Raw genomic sequence first — 14,332 nt, 5'->3', positions numbered from 1 at the left:
CGGAGCGAAGCGAAACACAGTGTGACCTCCAACTGAGCAGTGATCATATCGCTCGTCTGCTGTCACCAAGACTCATCCACATCGGCCTTATGTAGCATGACTGGTTGTAAATATGTCTCTGCAGAGTGAGAGAAGCTTTGATGGCAAAATTATGAAAATTATGAACTTATGTAAGATGTTGCAAGAAGGGACTGATAGTTTGGGGTGACAGTCATTCATTTTATCCTGTGCAGTGTGCAATAAACACTGATTTAAAAAATGTGTAAAAGAAACCCACAAACAAACACACACTTAGAAAATAAGGTGGAACGTATAAGAAGCATGTCACTTTAATTTGACTCAAACCTCTGCTTCAGTAACAGACTGCAAACTACAGCACTGGACAAAATTATGAGTGTGGAGGGATGAGGACAGATGAAGCATGAAACAAACACAATCTGCTCTTTTGTTTATTGGATTATTCTATTTCCTTTTACTTAACGATCTTTGATTCATTTCAAACTTTTTCAGGATATTTAAAATTTTAACCCAAGAAATAGTAGATGGACACTTAATACTGATCGAGACTTTTTTTAAATAATTTTTTAAAAAATTGTCAATGGACCCACATTGAGCAGGTTTGGGTTTTTTTTTTTTTTAAATGCGATTTGAGGCTGTTTGGACAACAATATTTCATTTATATGCGATAAAACCCTGACATTTTCACATATTTTTTTCATGATGCCATTGATTCAGAATCTGAAATTTTGGACAAGTAGATCAAATTTATACTTTTTTTATATGAAGCACTTGGTCACAAAAATCCATCCATCCATTATCTATACACCACTTAATCCTCACTAGGGTCGCGGGGGGGCTGGAGCCTATCCCAGCCGACTTAGGGCGAAGACAGGGGACACCCTGGACAGGTTGGTCACAAAAATGAAAAAGTTATTTTCATTGAACTTTCAGAATTTATTGAGCAGATATGACAAACTGTACCACAGAAGCAAAAGTATTGCTGGATAGCCTAATATAAGTGGAACAGAGTTCTGAAATTTCAAAATGGTTCAACAAATATAACTAAGAAAATTATTTTTTCATTTGGGGACACCACTTTGCAGGCATAAACTTGGCTTAGAGGAGACTTGTCATGTAGTTGTGTGCAATATTATAAATAAACTCAAATTTTAATGCATGAAAAAATGCGCTGAAAGTGGGTCCACAGGCAATTCTTTAAAAATTCCCTCAGAAAGCTTTTAATATCCTAATCTAAAATGTCACCAATATCTTTATAAATATCCAGATTTTATGCTATAAAAAATTCAGAAACTTCTAAAAATCTGATGACTTGAGATGTAATGACCTTATTTCATCTCACTGCAGCTTCCTTTGCAGTGGTTTAATGGCATCTAACTTGAGAAATAATACCACTAATTTAGCATTAATTTACCGAACCCATAATATGTGTGATACTCTGAAAAGTCTATTAAAATCTGTGTTGCATTGGGATGGATACGTGGCTACAGCGGAAAACAACCAGTGCAGCACCGAGGATGTTCCAGCATCCCCCTAATTTCTTTCTGTTGTTGGTCTATGACATCTGCTCCACAACAAATGCACAGGACACCGTTGTGGGCACAATTGTAAACATGGCAAAGTTAAAAGTAGAATAACATTCCATGTAATTTGAGAGAAGCTGTAAGCCACTGAATATCACCCTGAGGCCAGCACCATTTCAACAAACTGCTGCCAAATGACAGAAAATGAGTCCAGGGTTCAGTTCAACTCATAAAATTGTGCGTATTTACATTTAGTGCTGTCAGGTGGAACAGTAAACTCAGTGTCTGGCATCTTACTAATCGCAATAGATTTCTAGTCCAACACGTTGTCTGCCACGTTACTTGGCCAAGTCATAGCGAGGATTTATTTCTCTACGATGGCCTAATCTGACACAGTGACCATCTCAAACAGCATTGTGTCGTCTGATCCTGGTATTAGTCACACATCAGAGGCAGCGCTGTCAAAATGACTAAATATTTTTACACTCACTGATACTACAGTTCATTTCACAGCGATTGTCTGCCAATTGAAGGCAAAATGGCACATTTTCAGGGAAACGGCAAAGAAAAAAAAAATGTTTACTTTTCAAAAGATTGCAGGTAATTTACACAAACTGCTTCTGTGACTGCGACTGTCTGCTCAATTCTCCAGCTGGAACATTTTACCATTGATTGTGAAAATAACATTTACAAACTAAATCTCATCAATCCCACTGAGTCAACTGAAAACGTTTGGTTAGGATATTTTGAAGCTGAAAGGGATATAGGATGTTTTGGAATACAATTCCTCTCTTATTGAATAAAGGCCCACGTGGAATATCTGTATTGCAGAATGATTGGATTTTGTGAGGATGATTGGCTTGATTCAATTTGTGCACAGGGTTGCCCAGACGGCTCTGTGTGCTGCAGCTGACACCGATGGTGTGTGAATCACTAAGTGACTGATCAAGAAGAAAGACATTTCTACTATGCAGTGTCTCAGAAAACGCATGCATGTTTGAAGCGTTTGAAGAAGAAAGTTCGGCTTTAATGTTGTGGGTGTGTGTGTGCGTGCGTGCGCTAGCCGAGCTCCGTTGGCTTTTTTCCTCCTTCAGTGCTGCATGGATTTGCATCTCATTGACAAAGTTTATCAGCTAAAGAAACCACTCTCTCTGAGTTGCACCAAAAAAGCCTCCATCACAGCCCATTTGAACCAAAATAAAAGCATCTATTTCCCCGGTTATTTTCAATGCGTCGAATCAAATAGAAATGATAAACAATAAAAGATGAAGTTCTCATTTTGCTGCCTGGTTAGTCTCCTCTGAGGCTGTACAGTGGTTTACAGCGTAACAAAAGAAATACCCAGAAATAGGTTTGTGTTGACAGAGACAGAAGCCTACTGCTATAACACACACACAGAGCCACACGTATATAAATCGCACTGAAACAAGCCCTGTAGATATAAAACAGTCGGCCTGCATCTGTCATTTGTTCATTGCAGTCGACTGTTGCCAGATTTTGACAGATTAGAGGAATCCCATCGGCCCAGATGACTGATGTGAGGCATTGACCTTGCCAGGTACAGACAAATGGCACACACACACATGGCCACACAAACAAACACTTCTACAATGCAAGTATACGAAAACACTCGTAGACATACTCATATTCCTATGTCATGCCTGTGTGCTTACTGGTGCTGCTGCTGATGCCTGTGTGGCTTTGTAAAAGTGTGTGCATTGTCTGTGAAATTCTGTCTGACACTGATAGGACTGCATGGGTACACAAGTCCAGAGGGGCAGCCATCTTCAGTCTAATGACTGTCACCAGTCAGCAACAAAGTAAAGGGAAAAAAACGGCATGATAACATCACACAGAGCACAGGCTTTCTGCAGCATAGAGGATGTCTGTTTGTGTGGCTGTTATGGGGACGTCTGCGTAGGCTGTCAAGATGTGATAAGGTACAAACCTACGGTGCCATAATTGAAAATTTAGATTCTAATGAGTAGAGAGAAAAATGTGGAGTCTAAACGCTCCAATAAGACTGTGGCTCACAACAGTCCGTGTAAAGCTTTAAAGTTCATTTGGTTTTCAGTTTTGAGGGAATTTCTAGTTTTGAAACATACAGAAAGACTGAGGAGGACGTTATCTTTGATGTAGATTAGTGCTCCAATTATGAACTAAACTGAAGAAAGTTAATGAATTTGACCGTAAAATGTGAACATTCAACATCTGCTGAGGTTTTCCACTGTGTCTCAGCTTAAATGGCGCAAACAAGCATGACAGAGGGAATTAAAGTAATGAGACATTCAAATGATGCGCAAATGCAAGAGTGTATTAAAGACCCCGTCTGTTGTCAATCAAGTTTTCCTTACCTTGTTAACATGTCCGTATGGTGTTTTTGACATGCTAGAAGACATATAATGGGTGAAATAAGAAGTCAATGTCATTTCACCTTGAAGCTGTTGTGTTCCAAGTCAAAAACACAAATTTCAAACATGAGTAACCAACCCTGTCAGCTTGTGTTTGGGGGATTTAGGTGTAATTATTCTTCTTCAAAATTGGCATCAGTTTCAAAGATTCATGCCTGATATTACAACCTGCCATTGTGTATCTTAGAGTAGCTTACAGTTTTTGAGCAGAGGCAAAGGTGAGCTGTTGTGCTCAAGCTGCAGTGAGCATTGGATTTATAAAAAGAGGCGAGGGCTTCATAGAGCCATTATATCGAATGGTGTAGAGCTACAGCTAAGCCATTTTAAAGGGGCTATAATTATCAAAATCTATAATTTTTTAACATAATTATGTTTCTCTAGTGTGTCTAAAGACCCACAAAATATAAGGAAAGATGATCTCCTCTCCCCCCCACCTTTACTAATGGATCAGGAAGTGTGTCTGTGAATGAGCTGTTCAGGTTTGCAGCCTGTTGTAAAGTCACAACAGGATAAGAGAAACACTTGTTTGGGTTTAAAGCTACAGACCCTGAAACAGCCTGTTTCAAACAGGGCTATAACTGTGAGTATTATAGGCACATAGAATTAAAAATCGGTGCAGTATTTTGAGCTGAAACTTGAAAGACACATTCTGAGGACATGTGAACAATAATTTGTTAAAAATGGGTGTGATGTGGGACCTTTAAGGCATGAAGGGATTACTTTGATGGAGATTTTTTGATACTCCGAGATGAGTTTTTGGGAGCTTAATTCGTGCCCGAAGAAGGATTTTAAACACACTAAATGTTTCACTGACAAAACACCACTTTATGTTTTATGAAAGTTGGGTCAAAGATACTTTTTGTTGCCCTAAGAGGCAGAACAGAAGATGATGTGGGGGTGTTAAATGTGGAGCTGGAGTCAGGAGGCAACAAGCTAAACTTACATTAAAGACAAAACAAAAAATGTAAAACTCCCAAATATTAGTTTTAAAAGGAGAAAAACAGCAGACTTCCCAGAGTTTTGTGTTCACTGTGAGGCTGCCAGACAATCAACGCTTTGAACAGTTTGCCGAAACTGTTCCAATGTTATCAATGCGGAGGATTGTCTTCAGCCCTCTTCATTTTGGAAGTAACTTTTTCTTTGGAGAGAATTACAGAAAGGACAAGAAACCGAGACAACGAAGTGCAGCTGGGATGTTTAGACATTCAGACTTCGGTTCTCAGTACATTTAAGCCGGTAGTAATCACAATTATACACAAACTATAAGTCATAGTAGATTAACTGTTCATTCAAACGTGTTTTGAATGAAACACTGGTCAAATAAGTCAGCTGCGGTGAATTACCATAAATTGGACAAGGATGAATGAGGCTAAGCCCGCCTGTCCTTGCCCTTTTGTTCTTTAAACCGTGGCCCAGTTGCTGTAAGAGTAGGTCATAGGATTACTTTCCGTTGTTCTGCCTCCATTTCTTTCTCAGGCATTCATTCGTTCCTCATCAAGTTCAGCGGGGTGATACCGAGCTGCGAAGAAGCTCGCTTTCATCTGCAGGGGAGCAGAATAGCCCTGAAAGGATCAATATCTGTGAAGAAGCAATACACTGTGTGGATCCCCTGGTACCTGTGGATTACTTGGCTTCTTCCCAAGATACAACTGTGCAGAAAAAAATGCCCTAATTTTGTTTGTATTGAATATACAGTGTAGTAAAAAAAGAGACGATATTAAACCCCCCTCTGGTTGTGATTGTGCTGGATGACAACCCCTGTCACCCGACTTTACCTCGTCCACATGCCTTACACTCATGGAAAGAATGAGGTTTGCATTCTTGCTTTTGCTGAGACGAGGCCTCCAGCATCCAATTATTTCACTCTTTTAAATGCCTTCACAGCAAAACCCCTTCAAAGGACTGTTCGCTCTTTCTCTCTGTGTAGGACGTGATTTCACTCCTTTATATCTTTGTGGCCCTTTCTCTCCAGTCAGCCCTGCCGAGAATGCAATTCGCAGTCTTTAAATGTACCCCTGCCCCTTCTCCCCTATTACTCTAATCTGAGTGCCAAATGCCGTGGGACAGATTGCGGTTAAAACAGATGGGGGAAACAATCTCAGGGTGTCCAGAGTTAAAGAGGTAGCAAACCCATCTCCAGGCAAAATGAACTCTCTCAATGATACTCATTCTTGCAAATCTGATATTCCTGTGGCTGCTGGACATCATGCTGTGATGAGTCCCTGCGAGGGAAACCCTCTTCCTCATCCACTTATCTCTTCTACTCTTCCTTAGTTCTTTGAAAATCCTTTTTTGTGTGTAACCATAATCTCATCCGAGCAGATCCATCATCGCCATTGAGACAGTTTAGGCAACAAAAGGGCCCTAAAGTGATTCTGTAATAGGAAAAATGTCTTTATTTTATTACCGTGGAACACCCAGTCCACCTCATTTAAGCACTTTTTTCCTCCTTATTAAAGTAAAAACCAACAGAAGTGGGGAAACCTTTGGGCAAGGACACAAAAAATGTCATTCAGGTGCCTTGTTTTCTCTACAATCAGCTAAAATTAAAGACCACCTCTGATGAAAACCACTATTTTCACTCTATTAACATGTCAACATGGTGTCTTTTATGCTAGAAGACATATCATGCGAGAAATAAGCAATCAACACTATGGCCGAGCATTTCTGCCTTGAAAATGCAGCTTAACAACTCAAAAACATTGATTTAGACCTTCAAAGCTGAGGAGCTGATGCTGTCAGCCTCCAGGGGGGAGCTTTTTTGTCATCATTATTCTTCTTCAGAATACATTTTTCCAGTTCTAACATGTATGGTTCAATTATTATAATACTACAACTTGCCATTGTGCTCTGTGGAGTAGTTTAACAGTGTTTGAGCAAAGTTGTAGTTGAGCTGGTGTGCTTGAGGTACAGTGACTTCATAGATGTGCACATTTTAAAGGAAGCAATGGTGTGGACTTACATCTCAGGGGTGAAGGAATTTAAATATGTGTTTAAATGTGGTTAAATATGAGGTTTAGGGGTTAAATCAGCAAGAAGAGAGGGGCTTTTATCTCGTAAGACCTGACTTCCACATGTGTGGACATCACATTTTGGGTTATATTACCACAGTAGCTAACTTTTGATTTTTTTATATTTCTTTTGTGTATTCTAATATTATATATATATATATATATATATATAGAGAGAGAGAGAGAGAGAGATATTTTCTTGATTTTTTATTAAAAAATGCATATCAAACAAGAGCTTGGGTCTTAAGAGGTTAAACCAAAAATTCCAGATCATTGTGAAACTGACCAATACATACAGAGTTAACTCCACCTGAACCAGCTTTAACTTTATAATGCTGCTTATATATAAATATATCTGAAACAGCAATCCAATAATATGATCAAATTCCATAATATATATTTATCATGAGGGCTGCGAGGTAGATCAGTGGTTAGTACCATCGCCTCTCAGCCAGAAGGTCGCCGGTTTGCGTCGTGGTGAGGACACCGGGATCTTTCTGAGCGCAGTTTGTACATTCTCCCCGTTCAGCGTGGGTTCTCTCCGGGTTCTCCGGCTTCCTCCCACAAGGTCCAAAAGCATGTTGAGGTTAATTGGTGATTCTAGATTGTCTGTAGGTGTGAATGTGAGTGTGCTTGGTTGTCTGTCTCTAAGTGTAGCCCTGTGATAGACTGGTGACCTGTCCAGGGTGTCCCGTCTTCGCCCTAAGTCAGCTGGGATAAATTCCAGCCCCCCACGACCCTAGTGAGGATTAAGCGGTGTATAGCTAGAGGATGGATTGCTATTCATAATGAAATACCATAGAGTCTAGCTTTATCATTACATTAAGTAAGCTATTCTCCATAATTAATGACACTGTAGGATATCATCCTAATGTGTATTATAGTCAAGTAAAGTAGCATTTTACATCATTTTTGAAGGGTTTAAGTCCCTAAATTACTATCATCACACTTTGCATAACACTACAGAGTCTCAACTGCAATGTTTAGTCCTGTTGGGTTACTTTGGTATGTCATTCATTCCTTTTTGCTGGAGGCACTTTGGCGCAGCTGCTGTTGTCTTAGATGTGACATGTAATAACATCCTTACCTGACTAGATTTAACTATTTTATAACTATGTTGTGTGTTTGCGAACTTAATAATTAATTATAATTTGTGTCATTATATGTCTAATTAGACATTTATGTTCTTGGAAAGCACTTTGTAACTTTGTTTTCCATAGGTACTTTATTATTAATATTAAACATTGCTATGTAACGAATACTTCAGCTTTTGATAATTAAGTGCAGTTCGATGACGATGCTGCTATTCTTTGGCTTAAAAAATATTTGGAATGCAGGACTTTCACTTGTTCTGCAACATTTTTTCCATCGTTGTGTTGCTACTTTTACTTGTGTACAGCAAGTTGCTCCCCCAGTGCTGCAGACTGTCCCAGCGAGTACAACGCTGGAGGAAGGGAAACAGGACAGGCTGACATTTGCATATTTCTGTACTGTGGAAGAAGTATGCAGCAAACCCACATCAACAATTCACCAACTCCTCACAGAAAAGACCGCAGGAGAGCGTTATGCCAGCGCGATAGAGTGTTGTGAAAATGATGTTTTATAATGAAACAAATACAAAAACAAGCAGAGGTTAAGCCTCCCTGGAGAAGTTTAAAAGCAGAGAAGAAAGGATAAAAAGAGACACAATTTGAAAAACAAGACAGACAGAATGACACTGATTAGAGACACTGGGAAGATCAACAAAGGCAAGTACCAGTGACAGACTGTGACAGGAAGACGGGCACACACACCGAAACACACGATACTGTGCTGAGCAGTGATGAGAAGTAAATAAGTGTTGTACATGACGACAATTTTAAGGTAGTTTACTTGAGTATTTCCCTTTTATGCTCTTCACATTCTTCCCACAACAATTCAGCAGGAATATTGTGCTAAATGACCTTTATGCCAGCAATAGTTACAGCTTACTGATCGGATAAACATTTTACATTTAAATAAATCAGCTAATCTGATAAAATACAATAAATAACTCAAGATTGAACAAGTGTTTCCAATGTTTCTGACTCCTTAAAGACTGCCTATGACTTTGACACAGTTCAGTCCAACAGTCCATAAACTTCTCACTATGGATTCATTTACATTATTGTTTCAGAAACTAAAGAGGCGAAACTATTTAACGTTTCACATAAAGGCAGGGATTAGAGAAAAATCTCCAACATTAATGCAAAGCTGTGCCGCATATTTATTTCCCTCTTTTTCTTGTTCATAATGTTCTCAGATATATTTTGCGACTTATGGGTCAGAATAAATCATCTCGTCTGAAATGAATAATATTTAAGTTACCGTTTTTAACCTTTTACATAAGATGGATTTTGAAATCACTGAATAAATGAGGAGATTAAAAAAAAGACTGATATTTATGGTCAACTTTTTAAAAGCATCTACTTAAAGCAAGTGTTCAAATACATCAAGTCACCTTATTTTCCTCTTTCTGTAGACTTCTGTTAAGCAGCACACATGCATGCTTGGGCCAGTATGGATCATGTGGTGCATCATTTAAGCCTCGCTCAGACTTTACAGCACCTTATTATCCAGATTTAAATCTCTACAGTTGCATTTTGTTGACGTCAGTGCCATTCATGCATTTGCTTCATGTAAATGTACTTTATGAAACTGCACGCTCAGCGATAAGCAATTCCGTGGCGGTATTGTTTTGTTGTCTTGTTTGTTTGTTGTAGTTGGAGGGATTGGTGTGGAGGATTTATATCCCAGAAAATCTTGTTAAATAACAAGCAGAATCTGATCAATTAAAACCTTTCATGTATTTGAATGTTGTTTTCATGCAACTGATGCGCGATTTAATGCATAGAAATTTGTCTCAAGGGCAAAACTGTAGATGAATATCTGCATTTTCCAAAGAATCAGGGTGCAGCCAGTAACAACGTGGCTCCTGAAACATGACTCACACTGCAGCCTTTTTACAACATCTTCACAGCGGGAAGAGAAAAGAGCCACTAAAGGGTACTGTGGTTATTGTCACTGTCACAGGCAGATAAGTTTATCAGAAGACGCAGGTGAATTTCATCTCCTGCCATGAGCTCCAAGACAACAGGGTTAGTGAAATATAACAGACCTGGTTCTTCCAACCGTTTAAGATTATACATGAGTCTTTCACTGCTCTTGTACAGAGACACGCACCTGTTTCACCTGCTCTGTCACCACACACAGTGGAGGGGAAATGGTGGATTTATGTAGATTTACGTATGTGTGATTTATTATGTTGGGCTCAGGCGACTTGCAGTATGTTACCTGTAGCTGCGCTGAAGCGTTGCCAATATTGGTGAAGACTGTGCTGTCTTCCAGGGGAACATCTGTGGATCCAACTAATCCTGCATCAGTCAGAGCTGCGTAGAAGGCCACCCTTGGTTTCTCTGGGAACACGCAAAGAGAGCATTTAGTTAAACTTAAACTGGACTAAGTGACAAATGTGTGTGTCTGTGTGTGCATGTGTGGTGGATAAACAGACATAATTATCACCTGCATTTTCTCTCTCCAGCTGCTCATTCCTGGACGTGGAAACGAGGAGTTAACTCTCGCTGCTGCTCAGTCTGTTTTGCACGTCTGGAATTAATGCAGTGACAGTGAATTAAAGAGCAGAGCAGCTGTCAAAATATCAGACTGTTAAAATGATATGCAATAAGATATCTTGACCCACTAATTATCCTCTGAATCAATACTTAAAAAGCATTAGAAATAACTCTAAATGTCCATGCCAAGATTGCCAAAGCCAAGACAGCGATTGATAAGATTCGATTCCCCTGCTCCTTGTGCCCTTTTGTATTTCCTTCTCCTCTTTCAGGGAGAAGCCAGCAGAGAGGAGGCTTGTTGGAGATTCACTCAGGCTTCAAGGCCAATCTGCTCAGTATTCTAACCTCTTTCAATGCTGGGTTTGTTTTTTTTGTGCTTTGCTCACCTGTGCTCAGATGTACATCACTGACTAAAGATGCATCCTTGAATTGTTCATGTTCATTTGTTGAATTTGTTGATTACGTTTAATTTCTTGACCTCAGCAAATTCTGTATTTTCTACCTCCTTATGTATCTGAACTGTCTAAATAATTATCAAGTCAGCCTGCTGCTGCCTGAAGAATATATCGAGAATCAAAGGAGTTACGTCAGCGGCACTTGGAAAAACTTGTTCATGCATTTTCAACTCGACTACTGTCACAGTTCTCTAAAAAATCAATCAGACAGCTGCAGCTGATTCAGAACGCTCGTGTCCTCTCCAAGACCAGAAAAGTGAATCACATCACTTCAGGTCTAAGGTCTTTACATAGGCTTCCTGTTGGCCACAGAATTGATTTTAAAATGCTGCTGTTGGTTTATAAAGAACTGAATGGTTTAGGGCCAAAACGTATTTCTGATCTGCTGTGACATTATGAACCATCCAGACCTCTCAGACCCTCTAGGACGGGCCCACTGTCACTTTTTTTAAATTTTTTATTTTTTTACATCAAAAACTCCTAGAAAAGAGCAGGTCTGCTGCAACTTGCATTTCTTTTAAATTAAGGCTGAAGACTTTTACTTTCTGCCTTCATCTTTCACTAAATAATGGATATTTTGCACTGCACTGTAAAGTTTTACTTTCGGTTTTATCTTATTTTATTCTGTAGTTAACTTTTTAAATTATATTTTTATTGCTTTTTGTTGCTTTCATGCTTTTCATGTTTTCTGTACAGTGGTTTGAATTGCCTTGTTGAAATGCGCTGCACAAATAAACTTGCCTTATCTAAAGGACTTTTGTTGGTTCTTCCCAAAACAGCTAATTATTACTATTATTAAGTAATTTCTCATCTGACAACTGTGTGTCCTGCTAAGGCAACTCAAATTTAGTGGTTCGTTTTAGGGTAAAGCTGTAGAGAAAGAGTTAAAGCTGTTCATTTTAGTTTCCATGACATTTTGTACAAACACTTACATTTATCAATACCACAATATTGGATGGATTGCCTAAAAATATTGTAACATATAGTCACAGCATCCTAAGAATGAACTACAATCACTGAAGATTTGTCTCAGAATGAGCAATGTTAAAATACATTATTTTGTTCTGTAGAGGTTCATCATTTCTGCATCATGTCTTCATTCTATTTCACATTGTTATGGACCAACAACATTACACAGAAGGAAAAAAAAAAAAAAAGTCATCATACAGCCTGTATACTAGCAGACATTCAGCTCCCCTCTTATATCATTGTTCTCTTTCATATTTCAGGTGTCTAAAAGTGCAGCAAGGTCAGAACCGACACTGATTAAAGTCATAACAAATTGAAATTGCACTATTAAAATGCTGTTGTATCTGTTGTAAAACTGAGACTCATTAAGATAATAGGAAATTACACATTACAAAAACCTATTACACCATTGTGCTCGTAAGTTGAATACCTGCGCTCTCTTTTTCCAGGTCATTTGCTCTGCTCTCGATGGAAGTCAGTCTAGTTCTGTGGCTTGACCTGGAGAATAGAAGGAGTTTTTATCGTTTTTGCCGTGAATATCTAAAGAATTTAAACAATTCAATCTGTGATATATTTGTTCTTAAAGATGCCCTGATAATGAAGGTTTTGCAGAAAAATGTGTACCGGAATTTTCTTTCTGCGGTAGCTCCAACCAACTCAGCATTCAGCTCCTCCACCTTTCTGTACGTCTCCTTTGTTCCGGCCTCCATGTTTCTCAGCTCTACCTTGAGCTCCAGATCCAAATCTCTCAGCACCCTCACCTCTGCCCAGATGTCAGGGGTGATTTGCTTTGGGATCTGCTCAGCAAGTTCCTCATCTCTTTGAGTTGTCCTCTGCAATGTGCCGATATCATCCACCTCGCCAAGGCCCCATAGACACACACACTCACACACACTCACACACACACTCACACACAGAGTAACAACAGCAAACCAAGAGCAACCCTCATTGTTCACTTACAGTAGAGTTGGTCTGTTGTGTATGAGCTCCAAACTAAGCTTGCTGAACGAATGGGGGGAAAAAAAACAACATGTGCTTTTGTTTGACTGATCTCTTCACTGGTGAGAAAATGCAAGCTGCTGCTTCAGGCTGGTGGAACACATTTAATATAATACACAGTCTCATGCAGTCACAGCTGTGTACACATGGTGTTTATTAAAACACACTCACAGAAACACACTTGTCCTGATGCTAGGACTTCTTAGTGTGACTAAGGGTTATGTGATTAAATAAAGTCCAAGAGAAGTACCTTTTTCTTTTCCCCTGCCTCACTACTTACCTCCGTCTCCTTGACACAAAATTATAATAGATGAGCATTAAAAACTATTCTCTGTTCATGCAGCGAGTTTGATTTACGGGCTCGAAATTTTTAGTTTTTTAATCACTGAGCTGAGACCCGGAGAAAATGCAGCACTGTGGTCTTGCACCCTCTGGTGCTAACAGAAGTACTTAAACTCAATTTGGATGCAAGGATTGTTCAGATTGAGACGGACATTCATTTATGAAAAGTTCCTCTTTGAAATTAGAGGGTTACGTTTTGTACAAACCTTTTTAATTAATAATGACACATGGAAATTACTTTTTAAAGACACTGCAAATGAGCAATTGATTACAAACCAGAATTGTTGAAAACATATGTTATGGACACAAAATATGCTCATTTACTCCCACATATGCTGACATGAATAAGACCAAAAAGGAGAGCCTTATTAATATTGGATTTTTGGGGCCAATATCTATCAGGAAATTAAGATTACTAAGATTAGTCCATTTATCCTTCCATTTACAATGAGCATTTGTCCTATGGAGAGTTGTGGGAGTTATAAACACACACACAAATATATATATATATATATATATACACACACAAACACATATATAGACGTGTAATACTAAGAAGAGAAAATGATGGGGTCATTGTTTAACTTTGCAGTAATGCATTTCACAAATTAGTTAGCAGCTTACCGTGCAGATGCCACTTGACTCCGTACCGCCGTCTGCTCAGCTGTGATGTACTCTGCTACATGTGTTGCAGACAGTACTGAGCGCACCCTGTCACCCTGTTGGACAAACTGTGTGATGACATCGCTTCCAAACTATCCCAAGCATTTTTTATGCATTATGATCTGTATCAAAAAAGTTTCCACATATCGGACAACATGTCAATATGGATATATCTGCTCCAGGTCAGTATCGACTGAAAATACTGGCCAACCAATACATCAGTCAGGCTCTACTTAAAAGTAAACAACAGCCTGTGCAGGAGAGGTAGGATGCTAAAAGATTACACAAAGACTACAATAAACGCAATTCTGGCTTTCCAAATTCTAGCAGCTGTGATTTCATTTCACATAA

This window comes from Stegastes partitus, unplaced genomic scaffold, assembly GCF_000690725.1.
Source record: "Stegastes partitus isolate 25-593 unplaced genomic scaffold, Stegastes_partitus-1.0.2 Scaffold1411, whole genome shotgun sequence".
In the NCBI taxonomy this organism is placed as follows: domain Eukaryota; kingdom Metazoa; phylum Chordata; class Actinopteri; family Pomacentridae; genus Stegastes; species Stegastes partitus.
The sequence above is the reverse complement of the archived record's forward strand: the minus strand, read 5'-3'. Positions refer to the sequence as shown.